The following is a 9,669-nucleotide window of genomic DNA, read 5'->3' on the forward strand; positions in this document are numbered from 1 at the left end:
CGGAATTACAACAGTCAAAGGACATTCCAAGATCTCTCGTAATCTTCTTGGCACGAACATAAAGACTATGCGCTGCTGGAAAAAAATCTTCCTGGACACATGAACATTTATCTGGATTCTTTGAGTTAAATGAAATGGAGTGAATTGAGGGCCATTTTGATCATCCATTAAAGACAACCATGAAGCTCCCAAGAAGGCACACCTGACTTATCCTCTGATTTTTGCCCAAATTTTAGTAGCATAACAACATAAATGGCTCAAAAAACCAAAAAACCAGCCATCATAACTTGGAAAAATTTTGGCAGAGTTTCCCCAGAAATAGAACAGTAGGAACCCAAAATATAGACTGTATATGTATGCATAAACTGTCAACAATAGAACCCGAGCATCAAGTAGGACTCACTAGTACATAGCCTATGGCGAGCTCACAAATAGGGTGCTCCAGCTACCTGTATCACCGAAAGGATCTCTACATTTGAGAATCCCCCAGCTCAATAAAAACCTCACGCTATCGACCCTCACACGAAGGCTAATGCAAATCGCGTATAGTCAAGTCTCAGAAATGACTATCTTCCAGACCAAGTCTCAGAAATGGCTGGGACTGACAAATACAACCAAGTATGGCTCCACAAATGCGTACAATGGCAGTTTCCACAAGTAACGTACAATCCAACAGACAATGCGCTCAAATAAGCACCAAGTGATGCATACCCACAACAACTGCAAGTGATATCACTGCTAGTATATTACTGTACTCCAGCTACCTGTACCTGTGTGAATCACGTGTACCTGTACCTGTCCCTATAACCAGTAACTTGTGAGGGCGAGCTTTTTGAAATGGGGCCTCTAAACCCAAACCAATGGGCCTACCCTCACAAAATGTTCGTAAAGAGGTACGCACACTACTTGGGGCACCACCTTCTTTTGGGAGTGGAGAAGGAAACCAATCAAAAAAAATAACACTTGCACTCACCCACCCAAGCAACACACTTTGAAAACCCCCTTACTCTATATACACTTTGGACACTTGAAAACCATCAACGATTATGCAACCCAATGCCGTGCATCAAAAATGAAATATGCAATTTGTGGAATAGCATTCACCTTCTCCCCATAAGAATACCCATAATACATCCAAACTCTTCCTCTCTCAAGCACTCATCAAAAAAATCATGCGCGCAAGACTTCCCTCTCAAACACACAAGAGAATCACTTACATCAAACTAACACACTTTGCATAGAGAGCTCATCTCCATCTATGCAATGCCGTGACACAAATAAAATCACCATGAGAGGTAGCCACATGCATATGTAATGAAGCAAAAGAGAGATGGAGTGAGAAATTTCTTTAGACCAATTGAATAAGTGTGGAGAAACAAACCAATGGTAAATTGAGAATAGAACACTTACTTGATTTCTCGCACACCTTTTAAGGGGAGGACAGACGCTGGCTAACCATCACGAATTGCGACACTTGAAAGTTTTTGAAGATGATTTCATGATCATTAACATAACCATGAGAGAGATCATGATGTATTTACAAGTTATTGAGGTGCTACAAATGATTTATTGGGTTGATGGAGTAAGAGATTGTAGAATGGAGAGAGTGGAGAATAGAGTTGCACTTCCTCCAAAGAGGAGGGTTAGGAGGGAGGATGTGAAAGAGGGAGAGTTGGGGTTTTCTCTACTATTGATCAAGAAACAACATGAAGTTGAAAATATAGGTGTGTGTGTCCTTGAGTCTCTCCAAGGGGGGCTATTTATAGTTGTGTAGGAGTGGGATTATGCTACACTTAATTAGAGTAAGTGATTAGACCTAATTAAGTGTCCTTTGACCACTCATTGAATATTGGACATAAAAGGGACTATTTATTCACCAAAAATATCATTTTAGACCGTGAAGGCTCCATAGGGGTGCATAATGTAGGTGGGCCCCACCATGAGGCCCTACGGGTGGCTCCTGTGGGGTATCTCAACTTGTCTGTCTTAGCATTTAGAAAGCATCTTTAGGTTGGTCCCATCACACGCAAGTGACCTTGAACACTCATTGCTCTTCTAGAAGATGAGTAGGGGAAAAATAAGATCTCACTCTCTTGATTTACTTGATTTACAGTTCCCTTTTGCTGCGAATCTGACAGATTTACACTATTTTGACCATAACTTTTTACCTGTAGCTCGGAATGACATGCTTCAAAAGGCAAAATTGACCTTCTCAACATGTTTGATATGAATTTGGACTATTCTTCACGCCCATGCACCAAGGAATTCGGTTTGGAAGGTCCACACTAAGCTAGGGAACCTTTTGCTTCAAAGTCTTCTTGTATGGGCCCTTTGCTTGTATGCATCCAAGGGGAATCATGCTTTTTCAAAAGGCTACGATGCTTAAACAAATAGAGGAGGGCCCAATATTATTTGCTTGTGAAAAGAATATACAATTGGAGTCTTTTTTGAAAGGAGAGAAACTGTTACCATATACATGTGGTAGTGATGTGTGTGAACACACTAGGACCGTCGGGGCATTTTTTCCCTCTTTAGGAGGTTTTTCCCCCCGTGCATTGTATATACGCCCATCACTCTAGGGCTATCTATCTTTCCATTGCACACTAAGTAAAACACTCTCTATTGTGTGCCTTGAGCTTCCTTCGTCTTCTCCAAGCTGTGTGTGTTTCTCTGCAACCCTAATTCCAACAATTGGTATCAGAGCAGGTCACGTCCTCCTGGGCTTAGTCGCCAGCTGCTCCAGCACACGCCTGCTCACTTTCTCCGATTTCAGTGAGATTTGGCGAGCGTTCGCAGGTCGACAAATATTTTGGGAGAACTCGAAGAGCTCGATCTGCTCAGAATTTTGATTTGGGCTCATTTCGGCCTCCGTTTCCACTACGGGCAGTACTGCACAGGCTATTTCGTCATTTTGTGCAGATTTTCTGTCAGTGCCGTTTTCTGCATAACAGGTGCCTTATAGTCTTCTACGGTTTGTGCTATATAGCACAACTTGTTCCCGCTCCATTTCTCCTATTTTCGGGCAGTTTTCACATCAGGTGCAGCATTTACCATGGTTGACAACAACAACACAGATGTGTTCAAGATGTTTGCTGCTGAGGACAGGTTGGATGGGGACAACTACCCTATGTGGGCTTATATGATGCAACATGTTCTTGTGTCAAAAGGTGTCTGGAACATTGTGCAGGGCATTGATGTACATCCTGGTGCTGAAGATGTAGGCGACGTTGAGGATGTTGCAGGTCTTGCTGCAAGGATTGCAGCTGTTAGAGTTGTTTTGACTACGGCAGAAAAAGCTCGTTGGGATGTTAAGGATGCGCAGGCTCATGCATTGATTACGTTGTCTGTGAAGCGCACCATTATTCCTCACATCCGTTCAGCAAAATCTGCAAAACAGGCTTGGGATATTCTAGCAGGTCTTTATGCAAGCCGCAATGAGGCTAAAATTGCTTTGCTGCGTAAAGAGCTAGAGTCGAAGATTATGCATGAGGAAGATGATATGGACACTTTCCTTGCTAGTGTCAAGGATATCAATGAGCAACTCATTTTTGCAGGTGAAGTCATTTCGGACAGTTCCCTTGTGCAGACTGTTCTTGAGCCTTACTAGATTCCTTCCAGACTTTTGCTAGTACTTGGAGACTGATGACCCAAGGAAATCCTGAAGTTGTCAAGTTTTATGCATTATGCACATTGCTATTGCAAGAGTCACTTTCTAGAAAAAACAGGACTAGGCAGCGTGCAGTTGAACAGGCTTTTATTGCTTCTCAAAGAAAGGGTGGTAACAGTAATGCAGCCACTTCTTATGGTTCTGCTGCGAGTGGCAAAAATTCTGTTCCTAATACTTCTGCTCGCAGCACTTCGTTTGGCAATTCTGGTGATAAGGGCAAAAAGAAGATGCGTTGCCATTATTGTAAAGCCAATGATCACTTGATCAAGTCGTGTCCTAAGTTGAAGGCCAAAGAGGCTAAGAAGAAAGAGGGTGGTTCCACTGCAAATGCTGGATCCACTACAAATGCAGCCATTGTTGAGTCTTCTGTGAAAGGAGATTGTGATGCTGATGTTGATGCAGAATGGGCTTTTAGCGCAGAGTGCACTTACAATCCTGCTGTCCATGATGCATGCTTGTCAGTTGCTGCAGATTCACATGTGTGGTATTTCTACAGTGGTTCTACAAAGCACATTACCTCACATCGTGAAACGTTTACCTCTCTCGAGTCTGTCCCTCATGGGAATTCAGTCACTTGTGCCAACAACGCCTCTTATCCAGTTCAGGGAGTTCAAAAGATTGTGCTCACTACTGCTAATGGCAGTTCCTTCACACTTGTTGATGCACTTTATGTACCTGGGATCAAGAAGAATCTCTTGTCTGTATCCGCACTTGCTAGACTTGGACTTGTAGTCAAATTTGTGGATGACAGATGTACAGCTCATGATCTCGGTTTTGGTGATGAAATTGTTGCATCTGGGCTTTTGTGCCGTGGGCTGTATAAGTTCACTTTGTATGACAAGTGTGGACAAAATTTTGCAAATGCTGTTGCAGATTCAAGGGCTATTTCAGATGAAAAACTTTGGCATGCACGTTTTGGTCATCTGAATTTTGCCAGTTTGTTGCGTTTGCAAAAATCTGATATGGTTGCTTCTTTGCCGCCTCTTGAAGCACCTGTCAAACATGTTTGTGAAGGCTGTATTCTGGGTAAAATGCAGCGTTCTAAGTTTCCAAAGGATGGTTCAGTTAGGGCCACATGCAAGTTGCAGCTTGTGCATAGTGATGTTTGTGGGCCCAAGCAAACTCCGTCCTTGGGCAATTACCTGTACTTCGTGACTTTCATTGATGATTACTCCAAGCATGCATGGGTATTTCCGCTTAAAGCGAAGTCCGAAGTTTTTATGTGCTTCAAACAATTTTTGGCTATGGCTGAAAATGTCTCAAAATGTACTATGGGCACCCTCCGTTCCGATCGAGGGGGGGAGTATATGTCTCATGAATTTAATGCATTTCTGGCTAGTCGTGGGATAAAACACCAATGTACAGTGCCTTATACACCTCAGCAAAATGGTGTTGCTGAGAGGAAAAACAGGTCACTAACGGAAATGGCACGATGTATGGTCAAAAGTCAAGCTTTGCTGCATTCTTTTTGGCTTGAGGCCATCATGTGTGCCACTTATGTACTTAACAGGTGTCCTACGAAAGCTTTGCAGTCTATTACTCCATATGAAGCATGGCATGATAGAAAGCCTTCTATTGAGCACATGCGTGTTTTTGGCTGTTTGGCATATGCTTTGGTGCCACAAGTGCAGCGCAGAAAATTGGATGATAAGGCTGTCAAATGTATTTTTGTTGGTTATAGTGCTAAAAGCAAAGGTTACAGGTTGTATCATCCGCAAACAAAACGTATTCTGGTTTCACGGGATGTAGTGTTTGTGGAAGATTCTGTTCAGCCCTTGCTGTCATGTACTAGAGACAGTAATGTAAGCTCACAGGACATTTATGACACTTTGTTGCCTCTTTTTAGTGGTGGAAATACGAATGTAAGTTCCAATGAGGCAAATGTATAGCCTATGGGGGTTTCTGAAAATGTTTTAGAACAGCCTATTACTGATGCAGATGTACATGATGTACTTGATGAGGAAAGGGCTGAAAATGAGCAGGCTAGAGGAATGCCAAAATGGCTGGTGCACACTTTGTGTGACAATAAATTGGATGCACCTTTATCTAGTCGTACTCGTTCAGGCTCTCGCCATGCATCTTATGCATCAGATTGTTATGCTTTGGCTGTGTCTAGTTTACATGATGTTGAGGAGCCTCTGTCTTTTGATGAAGCACAGAATTCAGAAAATTGGATTGCTGCCATGAAATCAGAATATGATGCACTTATAGAGAATGACACATGGACTTTATGTGATTTGCCTCTTGGCAAAAAGGCCATTGGTACGAAGTGGGTTTACAAGTTGAAACGCAAGCCGGATGGTGAGATCGATCGCCATAAGGCTCGACTTGTTGCAAAGGGTTATGCACAACAAAAAGGCATAGATTATGAAGAGACTTTTGCTCCCACTTGTCGTATGACTACTGTGTGTTTTCTATGTGCATTGGCAGCTCATTTTGGTTGGGATGTACATCAATCAGACATTGTTACTGCTTTCTTGAATGGTGAAATATTTGAGGAAGTTTATGTAACGCAGCCTCGCGGTTTTGTCATAAAAGGACAAGAGGACAAAGTGTGCAAATGTAAGAAGTCTTTGTATGGGTTGAAGCAATCTCCTCGTGCTTGGTATGAGAAAGCTGACACTCATTTGGTTAAACGAGGCTTTCGTAACAGTCCAACAGAAAGAACATTGTACGTAAAGCGTGAGGATGATGTATTTCTCATTGTGGTTCTTGATGTTGTTGATTTGCTGATCACTGGACCAAATGAGAGACATATTGCTGAATTTAAGGCTGATTTGAATGCTACTTTCAAGATGAAAGATTTGGGGCTGTTGCATCATTACTTGGATATACAGTTTAAGCAGTGCGATGGTGGTATTGCCTTGTGTCAGAAAAGTTACATAGAGACATTGCTATGTAAGTTTGGACTTGAGGATTGCAAACCTATTGCCACTCCCATGGAAACAGGTTTGAAGTTGAGTCTACATGATGCTGGCGATCTTGCTGATGTCACTCTTTACCAAACTACTGTTGGCTGCCTCATTTATGTATGCAACACGAGGCCAGATATTCAGTTTGCAGTCTCACAGGTCAGCAGATTTATGCATAGCCCAGGGTCTAAGCATTGGCAGGCTGTCAAGAGGATTTTCCGCTACCTTAGTGGCACTTTACATCTTGGCTTGTTTTATCCCAAGGGGGGATCATTGCCGCCAGACTTACATGCTTTTTCGGACTCAGATTGGGCTGGTTGTTTTGACACGCGAGTGTCCACAAGTGGTTTTTGTTTCATGCTTGGCAGTTCATGTATATCATGGTTGAGCAAGAAGAAACCTACTGTGGCCACTTCGAGTTGTGAGGCTGAGTACAGGGCAGTCTTCACAGCTACGGTTGAGTGTGTATGGCTTAGACGCCTTATGGCTGACTTGGGTGTTGGACAGGACACTGCCAACACTATCTACACTGACAGTCAGAGCGCATTGGCAGTTGCGAGGAACCCAGTTTTTCATGCTCGCACAAAGCACATTGAGGTGCATTACCACTATGTCAAGGAGAGGCTCTCAGCAGGAGAGATCAGCTTGGCTTATGTGCCAACACAGGACAACCTTGCAGATCTTTTCACAAAGGAATTGTCTCGTGAGAAGCTTGAAGCTTTCCGCAAAGCTTTGGGCTTACTCCCCTTTGTGGATTGATCCTATCCTCAGGGCATGGCACTTCCCTTTACTCATGTGCCAGCTCTCGTTCACCGCATCACTCCAGGGGGGATTTGTTACCATATACATGTGGTAGTGATGTGTGTGAACACACTAGGACCGCCGGGGCATTTTTTCCCTCTTTAGGAGGTTTTTTCCCCCGTACATTGTATATACGCCCATCACTCTAGGGCTATCTATCTTTCCATTGCACACTAAGTAACACACTCTCTATTGTGTGCCTTGAGCTTCCTTCGTCTTCTCCAAGTTGTGTGTGTTTCTCTGCAACCCTAATTCCAACAGAAACTATATGTATATTCTTAAGAGATATTGGGCCACCTATGTAGGGGGCATAGAAGACTTGTAGAGAGGGACCATAATCTTTGGTAAAGACAAGTGGAGAGTTGATTTCCATGGGAATTTATCTATAAGGGGTGGAAAATGGATATATTATTTTTCTACTACTAATTCACAAGAGGTAAGAAATTTTGGGGGTATATAGTTGGTTATTGTCTGCTTATTCTATTTACAAAGCAAAAAAGAAAAGGGTGGTAATATAAATATATGACTACGGTGACATTTTTGGGAAGAGTATAATGTATGTGTCACCACAAAGGTTAAACGAAGAGTGGGAATTTACTCTAGATAACTTAATAGCATAGAAAAATATATACACATATGAGGAAGAGGACGTTGAGTAGGCTGACAAATGTTGCAAAAAGATGGTTACCATTTTATGCCACTCATATTAGCCCTCCCCCAAGCCTAGTGATATTCATATCTTTAGGAGGACGGTGTTGCTTCTTTTCTTCTTTTTTTCTCTTATTTTTTGGTCATTTTTTCTTTTCCACTTTTTTTTTTTTTTTCAATAGGAGGAGTGTCATGCACTCTTTTACTCCATTAGACCTGCTTTACATTACCTCAATCCCATAAATCGGAGATGGGAGGGTTGCCTTGGGTATGTTCAGATTCCAAGTCTGGTTCTTCTTTGCACATCAAAGCTTTAAAAATAGGTGGAGCATTTGCCAAGCCGAAGGGAGCCATGCCAATTTGGAGCTTAGACGATGTAGACAGATGACTGCCTATCAACGGATTGATACGTTGAAAGTAGGGCTTTAATCTCCATCCATTGACTCTGGTCTTGTGGAGTTTTCCTGATAAATCTGTTAATCTGTAACTACCATTCCCAAACTTTGTTTTTATCATGAAAGGTCCCTCCCATCTTTGCAAAAACTTTTTGTCAAGTCGAGTATCAAGTCGGTTATCATAGCGAAGAACCAACATACCTTCCTTCAATCCTTTCCCCTTGAGCTTCTTGTTGATTTTATCCCTTTGGCTTGTCGCTTTGGTGATGTAGTGATCAATGGACTCTTCTCTATCTAGCTCAAGTCGTTGGAGATCTAAGATCCTTTCATGTAGAACCTCCTTTGGTTTTTTTTCCACTCTTGCAAGAACGCGCAAGCTTGAGAGCTCTACCTCAATGGGGAGAAGTGCTTCATGTCCATAAACTAGATGAAAAGGGGTGAATTGGGTAGATACCTTGAAAGAGGTCCTATACGCCCAAAGAGCAGCCGTCAAATGGCGATCCCAATCATTAGGCCGGTCCACAACCTGTTTAGAAATGATCTTACATATCATTCCATTCACTTTTTCCACCAATCCATTGCATTGAGGATAGTAGGGTATGGAATGCAGGTGTTTCACTTTTAACCTCCTCAAGAGATCATTCAGAAGGTCAGCCCTAAAACCCGGGCCTCGATCTGATAAGATTTCTAGGGGTGTTCCAAACCTACTACAAATATGATCAAAAATAAACTTTGATACCTCTTCAGCTGTGATTCGGGTTGTGCTTGTTGCTTCCGCCCATCGTGTCATGTAGTCAACACCCATGATGATGAAAACCTTCCCTGTAGAAGTACGAGGTAGGGGACCTATTGCATCCACGCCCCACTTTTCAAAAGGGCCATAAGATATTATTGGGACTCGAGGCTCATATGTTAGTCGTCTATCCCCAGCAATTTGGCATGGCTTACATGCTTTACACCAATATTGGACATCACGATGTAAGCTCGGCCAAATAAACCCTGCTTGTAAAATCTTCCTACTTGTAATATCTTGAGAAAAGTGACCACCACAAACATCATCATGACATGAAAGAAGAATTTTCTCTATCTCTTGCACACCTGGTACTCTCCCCAAGACCAAATCTTTCCCTTTGTGATATAAATCATCCCCGATCAACTGGTAAGGTGTGGCCTTCTTAACTAGTCTATGTCTTTGCACCTTGTCTAAGTGTTTGGGACACTCACCTACTTGTAGAAAGAAGATAAT

This window comes from Adiantum capillus-veneris, chromosome 13 (genome assembly GCF_014529385.1).
Source record: "Adiantum capillus-veneris isolate H3 chromosome 13, ASM1452938v2, whole genome shotgun sequence".
In the NCBI taxonomy this organism is placed as follows: domain Eukaryota; kingdom Viridiplantae; phylum Streptophyta; class Polypodiopsida; order Polypodiales; family Pteridaceae; genus Adiantum; species Adiantum capillus-veneris.